This window comes from Artibeus jamaicensis, unplaced genomic scaffold, assembly GCF_021234435.1.
Source record: "Artibeus jamaicensis isolate MK-2021 breed Jamaican fruit bat unplaced genomic scaffold, CSHL_Jam_final scaffold_2375, whole genome shotgun sequence".
Classification (NCBI taxonomy): domain Eukaryota; kingdom Metazoa; phylum Chordata; class Mammalia; order Chiroptera; family Phyllostomidae; genus Artibeus; species Artibeus jamaicensis.
In genome coordinates, this window is record NW_026522032.1 from 2154123 (window position 1) to 2169070 (window position 14948).

Here is a 14948-nt window from a genome sequence, read left to right on the forward strand (position 1 = left end):
GAATGTGTTCTCAGCTCACACAACTTCCTCTTCACTTCAACCAGAGAGAATTTTACCTCAAGTCAAACTCCCTCCTTGTCCAACCAGCCAACTCCATTCTGTGCCTACAAGAGGGTGAGAGGGCCTGCCCCCAGGAGAGAGCTGGTTCATCCTTCCATCTTTGCATTCTCCATGATTGAAGTGTGAGGAGTCAGGGGCAGAGAGCAGTGGGGTCTGTCTTTGTCAGCCCAGAGTCCTGGGAGGCAGAGAAGCCATACTGTTTAGCAGATAGTGGATAGAGGGCCACCTTCCCACACCCTATGGAAGCCAGGCAGCCCCTCATGGAACAAGGCCCTTCTGAGAAGCAGGCTGTGATACAAGTGAAACCAGGTCAGAGTTGATGATGCTCTGGCTTCCATGGAGCCATCTTTACTCTGTAACCAGCAAGGCTTGGGGAAGGTGAGTTCTCCCTCTGTGGCCTTTCCTTCTCCTCAGCCCCTCCCTGCCCACTCTGCCTCCCGTCTGCCTCCCATGTTGAGAAAGGCTGGCTGTGCAGCGTTGGAATGTGGAGTTATTCCTAGGGGGAGACAGGGAAGTGAGGGGAGCTGAATTGGCCATGCTGAGCAAGACGTTTAGCAACCCGAGCAATAATAGGGCTTTCATGGAGATGGCCAACCTTGGGTTCTGAAGCTATTTTCCACCCACAACCCTCCTTCCTCCCGCCCTGAACCGCCCCGGCTGAGAATCCTCCTTTGTTGGGCTGAGGCCTGGGTATAGAGGGGCTGGGCTTTGTGGAGGGGCCCCCAGGCCAGGCTGACTGGGCTCCCTGTTGTCTGGGTAGGGTGCATCTGGGCAGTAGAAGGGACCTGGGGCCAAGGCCAGGATGTAGACAGCCAGCCCTTCCTTCCCAGAACCCCCCAAAGCTTGGGCTTTGCCTCTGCTCCTGGGTGCTGAGTAGTGTTTGTGGCATAGCATTTCCCACGCTCCTCAGTGGGAGGATTCTTGAAGGGACACATGGATAAATGGTCACTCTTTGTCAAGTACTCTGACCAGAGAAGCTTACCCCAGAACCACCTTTCACAACAGGGTAATAGGGAGATAGACTTAAGGGAAAGCTAAGAAGGATCCGAGACCCTGAGTTTGACAGACTGGGTCTGGGGGCACATAAGAGCTGTATGAGGAGCAGGAGCCAGCAGGGTGGGGGAGTCGCTGGGGCTAGGGCTTGGCCTGGCCTGGCAGGGTAATGAGATCCAGCTGGGAAGGAGAAGGAGAAGGGGGGTGAAGGAGGAGTTCTCCTTTATCTCTCGCTCCATGTTCTCAGGGCCCACGTTTTTTAATTTGTGTTGGATAAACAATATGGGATTGTGTACGCAAAGAAGCTCTAATTATCCCCTGAGGTTGTGTTTCCTTAGAGGAAATGAACTGGGCATGGCATTCGCGTTGGATCGCAGAAACGCACGAGCACAATAGCTTCCAGATTGCTGCTCAGGCGTGCCATGCTGGGACCCCCCTCCAGTGGGGCTGCTCTCTCCATACCCCCATCTGGGTCTGGAGCCCAGCCTGCGCCCGCCTGACCTGGCTCTGGGAGGGCAGAGGAAGGGCTGCTTGCTCTGCAGTCTCACTTCTTCCCAGTGCATTAAGCCATTCCCAAGCCCCACCAGTCTCACCTCTGTCTCTCTGCTGTGGACAATCAAGGGTTTGGGACACAGGCCTCTGAGACAAGGGCTGGAGATGGAAGGGACTGCTTCTGCCTCTAACCCCTGACAGTCTTCAGTAAATTGTTTCACTAAGCAGTTCTTGTTGGGAGTCTAGGGTTCCTGCCCCATCTGCCACTGAACATTATCATCCCAAACCACTACTGCAAGGGACAATTTCCACGGGAGTCTCCTCTGGGATGGGTGGGTGCAGGAGGAATCGTCCTAGGGACCAGGAACACTGTTTTTCCCCAAGTTTCTCCAGCATGCTGGGACGTAGGCACCATTCCTCTTATGAGGCATCTCTCCATCCACCACCCACAGGGAAGAGGCCCAAAGAAATGAAAGGAATGGTCTCCAGGTTATATCCTGGTGGCAAGCCTAGGATGAGAACCAGGGCTTGAGATGGCCAGCCAGTTGAATGGGACCTGTGAAAGAATAGGCATGTCAGGGAGTGAGCAATGGCTGAAGTGTAGACCCAGAGTTGAATAAGATCAAATTACCCTCCCTAAGTATATTCCATTCTTTCTCATTAAGGAATCCAAGGCATTCCAAGAGATCAGGTGGGCACATAGTCAAGAACGATGAACTGAGTGTTGCTACTACTTGATGGGTGCTGATCCATGAGCTAACCCTTGCATTTAAGGAGCTGGCTGGCTTGGGGAGGATGGAGAAGACCACAGAGGTGGGCTCTGGGATGCTTTCAGGACTTGGGGACATGGAACCTTCACACACTACTACAGGCAAGGAGGAGGGCAGAGCAAGCAGTCCCAAGGACGCTTCTCTGGGGGAGCTGCAGAAACAACAGGGCTGGGCTGGGGCCAGGGAGCAACCCCCGCTCAGACTCTGGATCAGACAAGACAGTGGTGCGATCGGAGGTGGTTGGCGGCCCTGGAACTGGACTGCTTCTACTCCAGTGGAAGGTTCGCCCCCATGTATCCCTTTTATCTTTTCATTACATACAAATTAGGAGTGTGATTAACTTTATTAAAAGCAAACAAAGCTGGTCAGAGAATGGGGCCTCCAGACAGAGCTGCAGGGGTTTGGGGAGGAGAAATAGGGGAGAACAGGGGAGGTTGTGGTTGCAGCAGTAGAAAGGGCAAGAGGTGGAGGGCCGAGGGAGGGGCTTCCCTGTAGGAGTCTCTGTCTTCTGACATCCCACCACTTTTATCACTGTCTGCATCCTTCTGAAGTTATGCCAGCATGGCCAACCCCCAGACAGAATTCCAGACTTTAAAACCTGAAAGGATCTATAGAGACTATGGGGTCTACCACTGTCCCTGCTACAGCTATAGATGGGGAAACTGAGGCCCAGAGAGTAGAAGTAATGAGCCCAAGGCCTAACTGCCTGTGAGTGGTTGGGGGTTATGGGATGAGAGCAGAGGCCTTCTGCTTTTAAAGATGTTCAGGGAAGGACATGCACACTGTGCCTCATGTCCCCACAGTGCATGGAAGGTCTGATCTAAATCTTGCTGCATATAAACCCTATTTTTTGTCACCCCTCCGTGGAGCTATTGACCCATACTAACCTTTTTTTTTTTTTTTCAAATGAAAGTGGCAATGTCCTACCCTCTTGGCCTCCTCTTCTTCTGTGGCCTTTATCACTTTTGAAAGCTCAGGTTCCAATGGCTTTGGGAACCTTGACCACAATCCCAGACAACACCTGTGACAACCCAGGCATTTGTTCCTCAAGCAGTTCAAGTTCTTGGAAAGGATTTTCATAAGTTCTCATCGTTTCCTCCTGGAAACTGTGATTGCTAGGCAAGGCAGAATCCACTTGCTTCATTTGTTTGCTAATTAATTCATTCAGAAAACATTTATTGAGGGCTTACTTTGCACCCAGCAATGTGGTAAGTGGTAAGAATTCAATGATGACAAGACAAATGTGGCCGCTGACTCATGGGGCTTAGAAAGGAAAAACAGAGATTTGGAGGGACCATAGCACACCATCAACACCACTAGAAAGAGCAGCAAGGTAGATGGAAGAGGAGGACACATGCCACACACGCACAATGTTTCTTCCTTGAGCCATTCTTCACAAATCTAGGAGGCCATCGAGAAGCAGAGTTGGCAGGGACCCTGCCACCTAACCTATTTAGTTTCCACAAGGCTTGGCAGTGTCCCAGGGTCGCAGACACCATCTCTAGTGACCCCTGCCTTTCAGCACCTCCAGAATGCCATCAATATCCTTGATTACTCACCACTCATCTTCAGACATCCAAAAATAAAACGTTTTTTTCCTAAAATCCCTCTTGGCTTTAAATATCAAGCACTCTAATAGTGTAAAATTGGTTCCAGGAGGAATGTTGCAACTCTCAAGGAAGTACAGTCTTCAGGCACTTGAGAAGCAACTAGTAGAAAATATTTACTCTTTATAGAAATGGGTCAAATATGCTTAGCAACCTCCCTGAGCTGAGGAGGTAAGAAATGGGTGGGAACTGAGCTAGCCCTTGCCCCTCCCAAAATGAACTCTGCTATTGGGTTAAACCAAATGAAATTGGCAATTTTCTACGTCAAATTGGTCAAGCATTGGCAATTTCATATGGTTCAACCTGATAACTTCCAACTGTTCTCAGTGATTGGTAAAGTAGAGCTTTGCAAGAACTGCCTGAAATAATTGCCCTATTGAATCATTAGAGTGGGCACCCTAAGCCCTGCTCCTGGGCAATCCCAATCCTTGTTGAATAATTACAATAGGTTCCTGGAGCTTCCTACTGGGCAGTTCTTATTTGTCATTGGTGGTAATGCAGTAGTTCCTTATGACACTGAGTAATATGAGCACTAATATCTACACAGCACTTCCCCTGAGCCAGACCCTGTTCTAAGTACTTTGCAATTATTAACCCATGTAGTCCTCATAACTATCCTATAATATAGGTGCTGTGATCATCTCAATTTTAAATACTGGGGAATGAATGAAAAGGGGCATTCAAGGACTTGCCTGATGTCTCACCAGTAATACTTTGTTAAGCTCTAATTACTCTCTGAACTAGACTGTCTGAACCACTAGGCTGTGCCTGCACTTTGAGTTTGCTCCCATGTCTGAATCAGAAGCTTGTTCCTTCCTGGGCCGAGGGTTAAGGAGAGGCTGAGGTCTGCTCTCATCTGCCCCCATATTCATCATGAGGAAGTGTGTTTCCTAGGGACTGAGATGGATCAGCAAATGAGCAGATGGGGTGGGGACCGAGTAGCTGTATCATTCAGATCAGGCAAGGCCAGAACTAAATCAGTGATCCATGAAAAGAAAGGGATTCCTCCATTGCTTCTTGTTTCTCATCAATTTCCTTCCAAAGATACTTGTCAGATGTCATGGACTGTGGCAGAAGCCTGAGGAAGTGGGTCCAAGAGACCTGGGTCCAAGTTGGGCTTAACTGTGTAGCCCTTGGCATTGTTGTTCAACCTCTCTCAGCTACAGTTTCCTCATCTGCAAAATGGGACTAATAACCCTAACTACAGATTGGTGTTATGGGGTTTTGATAAGAGAAGCAGAGTAATGTACCTGGCAAAGTCCTGGCCCACATGCAGTACTTGGGGAGGCCGGTCCCCTACTCCCATCCTTACTGCAAAACCCCAGCTGTGGCTTCCAGTCTCCCATCACTCCTTGTCCCTCTGCCCTTGGCATGTGGCCTTTCAGAAGCCCCAGGGCCCAGTGACTAGTAGCTAGGAATGGACTATAGCAATGAAGTGAGAGCCAGTCAGTTTTATTAAAGTCACAATTTAATTTTATTCCACACTAAAGTCTTGAATGATGGTTTCTCTTCTCTTCCCTGCTCCTTTAGTCACCCAATTCCAGGGCATTAGGGAAACCTCCCCACTCCTGCCACCCCCATTTCAAGCTTGCAAATGTTTTATGTTGGCTCAGTAGATAGTGTGCTAAGTCCACTTTCTGTTCCTGACACTCCACAGAAAGGCAGGGAGATAAAAAGTCCAAGGAAGAAATAAGAAGGGCAAAAACCACGTTGCAAATGCCTGCCCCCACCCCTGGTCATGGTGCAGTGGGTCTGGAGCTGACGCTAATCAATGTGGTTTCTCTCCCAGCCCCAAGTTTATCCTTGTGTAATTTAGCGTAGGAAAAGCTAATACTGATGTGTCAGGTTGGGTTAATGGAGATTTTTTTCCAACCGAGCAAAGGCCCTTTCTCCTGCCTCAGGCTCCTCCCCAAAGGAGGCATCCCACCCAGATGCCACAGATAAGCTGCTTCTAAGTGACCAAGATCTTGAGGAGCCTTGACAGGGCTCTCCTCTTTTTGAGAGCTTTGGGAAAGGAGATGTCCTCACCACTTTTGTTTGCCCATTTCTATTAGCCTACAAAGCCTGCTGGCAGGTAGTAATGTCCAGCATGAATCCTTCTTCTTCCTCCTATTGCTTATCCCCATTGGAGTGTCTCCAGGTCTGCCACAGGGCTCTGTGGCTCAGGATGAAAGAGCTTCCTGGCACTGCTTCTCTGTTTCCCTCTCTGAGTCACAAGGGATTGGGTTAGATGACTTTAGTGTGTCCTATGGTCTCAAAGAGCCGGTAGCTCTAGGGTTATAGACCTACAGAGGGAGTTGGCTGAGTGTCAATTCATCCTGAATTTTATTGGTGGAGGCATGGCCCAAATGGCTCCAAGTCCCTAGCACCTCCTCCAGCATTATGTCACTGATGAACCCTGGAAACTTGCTTTGGGCATCTGGGATTCTACTTCAGCTTTGTTATAATTGTTTGACCAACAGTCCTGCCCCCTCTACAGACCTCAGTTCCCCTACCTATAAAAAAAGAGAGAATAGGCCCTGTCTCATGTGGCTCAGTGGATTGAGTGCCAGCTTGTGAACCAAAGGGTCACTGGTTTGATTCCCAGTCAGGGCACATGCCTGGGTTGCGGGCCCAGTCCCCAGTAGAGGGCACATGAGAGACAACAACACATTGATGTTTCTTTCCCTCTCTTTCTCCCTTCCTTCCCCTATGTCTAAAAATAAATAAATAAAAATATTTTTTAAAAAACAGAGAGTAGAATTGGATAAGCTGATTTCTAAGGCTACCACCTCTAGCTGGTGGCTCCCTACCAGAAGGAGGGGACTCAGGCTGCCTAGTTGCTGCTTCAGCAGCCCTATGCCTTCAGAGGTGGGGGATAAGAGCAATCTACAGCAAGCTGGCTGAGCTAGGGGTAGCACTGGAGAAAGAGGTGAGGGTGGAGGTCAGTTCTCAGTAGGCACATTTGACAGAAGATAGAAGGTGGGAAGGAAGACAGGGAGGAGGCAGGAAGAAAGAGGAGAAGGAGGTGGGAGGGTGGGAGCAGGAGGCAGGGAAGGGAAAGAATAAACACATAATCAGGGTTACTTAGTTTCCTGTGCAGCTGGAGTCATCTTTTGCTCTTAATAAACTCAGCTGTGGCTTCACCGCCCCCTCCGGATGGGCGGCTACTGCTCCCAGCGCAGCTTGCCTGAGAGCTGAATGGGGCGGGAGGTGGGTGCTCAGGCCTAGGTCTGAGGCCCCTCGTTTACATATGCCCACTAGCTGGGCAAGGCTGAGCTCAGATAGCCTGAGAGCCATGCCTTTCCTTGAGGCAAGATAGTGGGGAGGAGAGAAGAAAGGCATTGGAGTGAGACAAGCTGGAGTTCATTCGAGATTCAGCCGCTTCCAGATTAAGGGGATCATTTTCCCCTCTCTGAGCCTGCTTTCTCATCTATAGGTGACACTGATGTCTCCACTGATATCTGTAGTCTTATGTACCAGGTAAAGGAGAAGATGGCTTCAGAGGTGCCAGCTTGTGCTTAACTGAGTAGCCCATTCAATAGCTGGTGTTTCTTGCTTTCTCCTAACTCCTGCTTTCCTCTTCCCAACCCCAGTCCAAAATGGCTTAAATCCAGTAGCTTCTCTAGCCTCACCCACCCAGTCACTGACCTTGGGAGGGAGAGGGAGAGGGGGGAAGAGCCAAACTGGCTCAAGATGACAAGGGTCCCTGAGGGACTGTCCCTCTTGTTCCAAATTTCTCTGAATCTTCCCTAAACTTGTCTTCCCAACATGCAGATCCTGGGGAGGTGTAAGTGGAGGGGGAAGTAAAGACCACCCTACCCCCAACATTATTCCTGTGAGGGCATGTGCAGTCAGACTCTTAAATATTGAGTCTAGTCTTTAAAGGTTCCCTAAACTCCTGATCTTACATGGAAAATTGTGCATCTTGCTGGGTTACTCTGGGGTGATAGTCCAGAGTGTTTATTAGGTTTTCAGAGGGGCTTCCCAAAAGTTCAACAAGAGCTACTAGTTATTTAGCAATCATTGTCTGCCAGGGACTGTCCTAGCTTTGATTTTCTTATCTCAACATTTCAAAGAGCCCTGGGGTTACCCAGCTGGTTATTGGTCAAGCCAAGATTTGAACCAAGACCTTAATGACACAAAAACTCACGCCTAGCCACTATGCTCTGCTGCTTTCAAGGAGCTGCTGCAGGAGTTCAGCTCAATGCATGACTCATTCATTCATTCATTCATTTCTTTATCCAGCTTCCAATTATCTATTAAATACCCTCCTTTGTGATTGGAGCTGTGCTTGGTATGGGAAGACCATATGACTTTCTTGCATTTCTCCAAATTTCCCCAAATGGGTTTGAGGAGAAGCCTGCCAGAATAAGAAGCTGTGCAAGACCATCAGGGTGATCAGAGCCTGCAATTACCAACAGGTCAAGTACAGTCTTACACCAATGGGAGTCTTTCCCCTCAATGTGAAAAACTCCAAGGTCAAAATGAGGTTAAATGCCCCTTGCCCTCTTAGAAGCACAGGCATTGTGACAATGCCTCTATGGCACCCCCTCAAAACTGTGAGTTCTAGGATCAACACTTTAGGACCTTGACTGAGATACAGTCAGGAGAAAGAACCACCTAGGATGGGCCAGTGGCCAAGCTTGTTCCACAATGCCCCCAGAACATAAATCTGAGAAAGACATTCCTCTGCTCACAATCTTGACATGGCTCCCTGTTGTCTTCAGGAGTAATTCCTACTGTTTCACGGGGCTTCCAAGTATAACCAAACACAGGTCAGGCTGCCTGTCACTACAAAAGCCAATACTTCAGAAGGAGGTGCTGATGCCAAGGACAGTGGTTTCTTTTCAGGCCACCTGGAAGATGGGGGACTCATGTCACAAGGCCCATCTCCCCCTCTCAGTGCAGGCAGAAGTTTTTAAAGGAGAGGGAAGAAAACAGAGCAAAGAGATCAAGGGAGGGGATTGCAAAGTTCTCTATGTGCAGACTAGCACAGACCATTCTGATAAGGGAAGTGATGGCCTGGTGTGCGTCATCCTGGTTTAGTCATCCTGGATTTACATCATCCTGGATTCACATCATCTTGGCTCCATACTTGAAGGTCAGCAAATCTCCCAGAGCTGGGATGCCTAAAGGTCAGGCTTTGTATCTTTTGAATCTAGTTCCTGGGATTTATACAAACATGCTGTTCATCTATAACCTACATATTACTCAGAGTCCACACTTACAGACTTAATGTTAAAAGAATGGTGGGGTGGGTTAGAATTCCCCACTGTTACAATTTTCCACTGTTACACAAATACCCTGTCCCAACATCTGAGTCCTACCCAGATCTTGTTTCTCATCTTTTGCCACTTCTGCGTTTGATGCCAAGGCTCTGGCTACATCAACCACCACTCTCTTCTTTCCTGCTTGTCTGTTCATGATGCTCCATCTCCCGGGAATATCTTTCACCTGCTTCCATGCCCATCAAATTGTCATGAATCTTCCATTGGACATCCTTACTAGAATGAAAGCTTCAGGAAGACATGAACTTTCTTTTGATCACTGCCATATCTCCCATACCTGTAACTGTCAGTGATACGTAGTAGATGCTCAACAAATAGTCCCTGAATGTTGGTGTATGGATGATTCAATTTCAAATGCTACATCGTTTGTGAAGCAGTCTGGGGCAGACTTTTACATCTCTTTCGGAGGGCACACCCCACTGCCTTGTTGCTATTTCCTTACTTGTCCTATCTCTGTAGTAGCCTGGGTGTCTCTGGAGGCCAGGAACTTGAGCCCAAGCATCTCAGAATCCCCTGCAGTACCTTACACAGTGTCTGGTGCTGTTGCTCTCATTAGAACCACTTGGAGTTTCAATTCAATGTCTATGCCTAGCACCCAGGACCAATCAATAAAACAGAGTCTGGGAGATGGAGCCCAGGCATGGGCATTCTCAAAGCTCTCCATGCGAGGATTCTGATGTGCAGCCAGGCAAGAGAACAGCTGGAGGAGGTATTTTGTGCCAGTCCTTCCATCAGACAGCTCTGATTCCACCTCGCCTGTGAGCCAGCATCTGAAGGGAAAAACACTGCCTCAGAGGAATCCCAGAAACAACCTCCAAGGGAGATAGGTCTCCCACTGGGCTCAGCCTAACGAAGAACACAGAGAACACTGTGCTGTCCCCCTTAGGCAGGGAGATTGAGTGATATCTTCACACCACCACCTGGCATCTCCTTGTCCGTAGGCCAGGCTCCTGACAAGTCATTGCCATTTTCAGCCAGTCAGGCTGCCTTCACAGCAGGCACAGAGGGCCTGAGACTAGAGGGGAAGAATAGGCCAGCCAAATAGGTACAGAGTTGGCTGGTGAGCCCTGGGGTCAGCCTAGCCTGCTCAGTGAGTGCCACCTGGGCACTGGTACCAGCAGCCTGATGCAGTGAAAGACCTTTGATGTAGGAATGGCTGCTAATATGCATTACTCATTGCCAACTCCCATGTTGAGCATTGTACATGCATTATTCCAGTTCTTCCTCTCAGCAACACTATGAGGCACATATGATCATTCCCACTTTACAGACCATTAAATCGAGGCTCCCATGGGGTAAGTACCTTGCTTGAGGTCACAGAGCCATCACATGCCATTAAGTGCCAAAGCCCAGATTTGAATCCAAGAGTGAAGGCTTAGCCACCAACCTAGACTAAACTGTGACTAAAAGACCGAGGTCACAGCTCCTTCTTTGTCACTATCTCTGCCTCCTCCCTGTCCCTTAGTTTCTCATTCATTAGGGAGTGGGGAGCAGCTGACTTGGATGGTCTCTGAGGGTTTTTTCCAACTGCAACAGCTGTAGATTCTATGAATCTCTGACAGAGCAAAGAAATAAACTATTCTCAGCCTCCAAACTCTGGGCAATACATTTGCTTGGGATGTCCAAGGCAGGGTGCAGAGCAACACTTGTCTCTGACTTCAGCCTCTTGGAAACAGCAAAGCTACGAAGAGCTCATCTTTATTTCCACTATTTAGAGTGAGCGCTATTCTAAGCATTTTGCAAACATTTGTCCATTTAGTCTTTATGAGAATCTGATGACATAGCTACTAGTATTGTCACCCCCATTTTATAGATGGGACAATAAGGCCTAGCCCAAGTAACTTGCCCAAGGCTACACTGCTAGTAAGTGTCACAGCTAAGGATTCAAACCCTCGCTACCTGACACAGGATTCTGTGTTCTCAACCACTATACTTTGTTGCTTCAGCACTTTCCATGCATGATAAATGGATGGAAAAGAGGAGAGAGATGCCTCATTCTGCCATGTGGGGCCCCGAAGGTGAGTCATGCTTAGCACTGCACACCTGGCCTTCCAGCCTCTCTTTCTCCAGTGTCTGCTGAAATAGAGGGAGGATTAGTCTCTTCTATTCAGGGCCTGGGCACTTATGTGTATACAAAATGGGGAGGAGAGACCCCCAGGAAGGGCAGAAGCTGACAGTGAGGCTCAAGGCCCATAGGTGGGGCCAACAGGAGAGCCTCATGTGGGCAAATATAATTAAAAAGGTGGTGTTCAACTGGGGTAGCTCTTGCCTGGGTGGTTGCACAGCATGCTCATTGAGTATCTGCTGCTTGGTGTTGGAGTCAGCAAGGGAGTAAGGCCAAGTTTTCCCCCAGGAGTGACTTTAGGAAAAGGAAGAAGAGGGAAAATCTACCCAATTCACTTGGCTCCAGGCCAAAGGCTACCAGCCAACAGATTCTGGATAGGATCCCTGCCTGCCCTTCCTACCTCTCACCACCCACAGGAGAGGAGGCTGGCCAAGTTCTTAAGGGCTCTGCCTATCCAGGCCTGACCCCCAGGCTAGGTCAGAACCTGTCATACGAAGGTCAGTCCAGAAAAAGTTCAGTCATTGTTAGTATGACCAGAATAGTTTGTGCAACATCAATGTAACCTGACAGCTTAGGAGTGGACTGGAATGTGCAGATGTGAACAATGATGACGTTACTGTACTAGTCAGTGCAGGTGGTAGATGCTGTTGAATGAGCATGTGTACTGTGTGGCCATCGCATTCAAAGTGAGTGAGTAGAGCAATGAATCTGCACCAAATCTTGTGTTAAGCTTGAATGTTCCTCCACAAAAACTATTTGAATTCAGAAGGCCACAGCTATGGGCAAAGGGTGATTGGCAGCTTCACTACGACAATATGCCTGCTCGTGCATCGTGTCTCAAGCAGAGCTGTTTGGCAAAAGATTGAATCACCCAGGTGACTCAGCCCCCCTATAGCCCAAATTTGGTGCCCTGTGACTTCTGGGTTTTCCAAAAATGAAAATTATCTTTGAAAGAAAAGAGATTTCAGAGTGTCAGTGAGATTCAGGAAAGTACAATGGGGCAGCTGATGGCGACTGGGAGAACTGTGTGAGGTCCCAAGGTGACTACTTTGAAGGGGACTGAGGTGTCATTGTCCTATGTACAATGTTTACTGTATCTTGTATCTTCTTTGATAAATGTCTCTATTTTTCATAGTACATGACTGAATACTTTGTGGGCAGACCTTGTATACCCTTTTAGCAGGCGTACACCTTTTCAAAGTCCTCATGTTGACCATAATTAAATTATTATTTCAATACTAGTCATTGAACGTCTGTCCCCCCACTAGATTAAACCTTCCATGAAAGCAGAAAATGTGTCTGTCTCCTCCGCCTCTGTCCCCAGAACATAGTACTGTGTTTGATATGTAGTAGGTATCCAAAAATGTGTTGGATTTTGAGGAACAAGTATGAAAGACACAGGGATGAGGACTGGGGGAGGGGAAATTGGAGGGAGGGGGGAGAAAGGGCGGGGGGGTGGGATGGGAGAAATAGATAAAAATGTACTTGAAAAGTAACTACATAAAATTTATTATTAAATAAACAAAAAAACAAAACAAAAACAAAAAAAACAAAAACGTGTTGGAGAAAAAGACAAAAAGGAGGGAGTGCTTAGTGCCTACCTCTCAGGTTTGAATGAGATAGCCCCCACCCGCCACATTGGTCTCTTCAGCTGAGTTGGAAAGGAGAGCTGGCCTGTGCTCTCCCAGCACTTTACAGGCCTCAGACCCCACCTTAAGGGTTTAGTGAGCTCACACCTCCTTCTTTCCCTCTACACTTCCCCTAGGACAGACTGATGGTCATCAGGGAAAAAGAAGGCCTACAGGGCTGAGACAGAACCTGATGCCAGGATAAGCAGGCACCTGCTGGGCTGCCCTGTGTCTACCAGTCCCAGGCAGCCAGCCACCATGTGTCCTGAGACCTGTCCCAGAAGGGGCAGAGAAATGGGTACCCCTGTGGTTTCCTATGAATTGTTGGCAGGCAAAGCTCTCAGGATTTTGGAGGCCAAGGAGGAGGAAGCCTCATTACTGCCTAAAGAACCATATTATCAAAGAGTTGGGGGTGATGTGGAGACATGTGCATGATAGCTTGTGAAAAAGGCATGAACAGTGATGCTGTTTCATAAGCTGGGTGGTGATATTGCACATACTCACTTTACTTTTCTCCCTTAAATTGGGCATGAATATTGCATATACTCTTTTATACATATATTATATTTTGTAATTTAAAAATGTTAAAGCCATAAAGTATCATTATTAAACACAAATTCTGGAAGTCAAGACTATCTGGGTTCATTTTCAATCTCTGAAACTTACTACATTCAACTTGCTGAGGTTGTATATTCAACCTCCCTTTACCCCAGTTTCCTCAGAAGGAAAATGGGGTTAATATTAGTATCTACCTTTAACAATTATTGGGAAGAAAAATCCTGTAAATCTAGGCAAAGTATAGAGAACAAGGCCTGGCAGAGACCAGGCATAAAATAATCCTTAGCTATTTGATTATCCATGGTCTCAAGTATATTAAAGTGTGTGTGTGTAGGTATTAGTAGAACTACAAAGGGTTCTACATAGAAAAACAAAAATGATGGCAGGGAATAAACCAAATTGTGAATGGATTATATCTGGATACTGGGTGATGGGCAGTGCATATTTGTCTTCCTAATACTTTCTGTATCTTCTAAGTTTCTTATAATGAGCTTGATTAATTTTTACAATAAAAATTCTCAATAATTTTAAATGTGCACTAGTAGCTCCACCAATGTTAAGTTATCAAAACATAAAAGCAAAAGTAAACACATTTAGAAGGGGTAACAAGAGCTACTACTAAGCCCCCAGCCCTCAAACATGTGCCAAGGGGAAAAGCCCCAAGAGGTGTAGGACCTCACGGAGAAACCCCTCTGCTCTGCCACCTCAACCTCCCCCCTGTTTTTCTGCTCCCTTGTGGGTACTCCATCCTCCCCATAAGACACAGTGTCCTTGCACCCTGGCATGGAGGCTGGTGGGAGGGGCTGACCTCTGGAGGGGGTCTGGGAATCTAAATTGATTTCATTCCTCCATCCTCTCATGGCAGGTCACAGAAGATGGCATTAGTACCACTTCAGTGAAGCCCAAGCTGCTTTTGAGTTGCTGCCTTATAGCTCATGGGTGGAGGAGAGTCACAGCTCCAATAGGACCTAGAATAAGAGACAGGGATAGAGACATGGAAGCACATATGGGGAGCCAGTCCTGAGGGGTTGCCCAGGCTGACCCCAGGATGTGGCTGAGTAGATTGGCAGGAGTGAAAGCAGGAACAGCTTTCTGCCCAGTTTGTGAATTAGAGGCAGAGAAGCAACAGAGACTGGGGATCTGGGATGAATTGGGGCCAGGACGCTGAAACGGAAATAGGTCAGGCCACTGGGTTTTCAGACCCAGTGTCCTGCTCTGCCTGCCCAGCTGGACCATTCACAAGCAAGTAGCCACATGGACTCTGGAGGACAGGAAGATGGGCTGACTGAGCCAGGACCCCACTGCTCTCACTCCCTGTCTCCTCATCTGGTTTTATCTTTACAGAATTCATCACTGCTTGATGGTATAGGAGATATTTGTTGTGTATTGACTGCCCGCTTCTAGAAACAATGTGCTTCAAAGGCCGAGACTTGTCTCCTTTCTTCACAGCAGCAGCACCCCAAGGCCCCAGAACAGTGTCTGGCCCATGATAAGCACTTGATCAA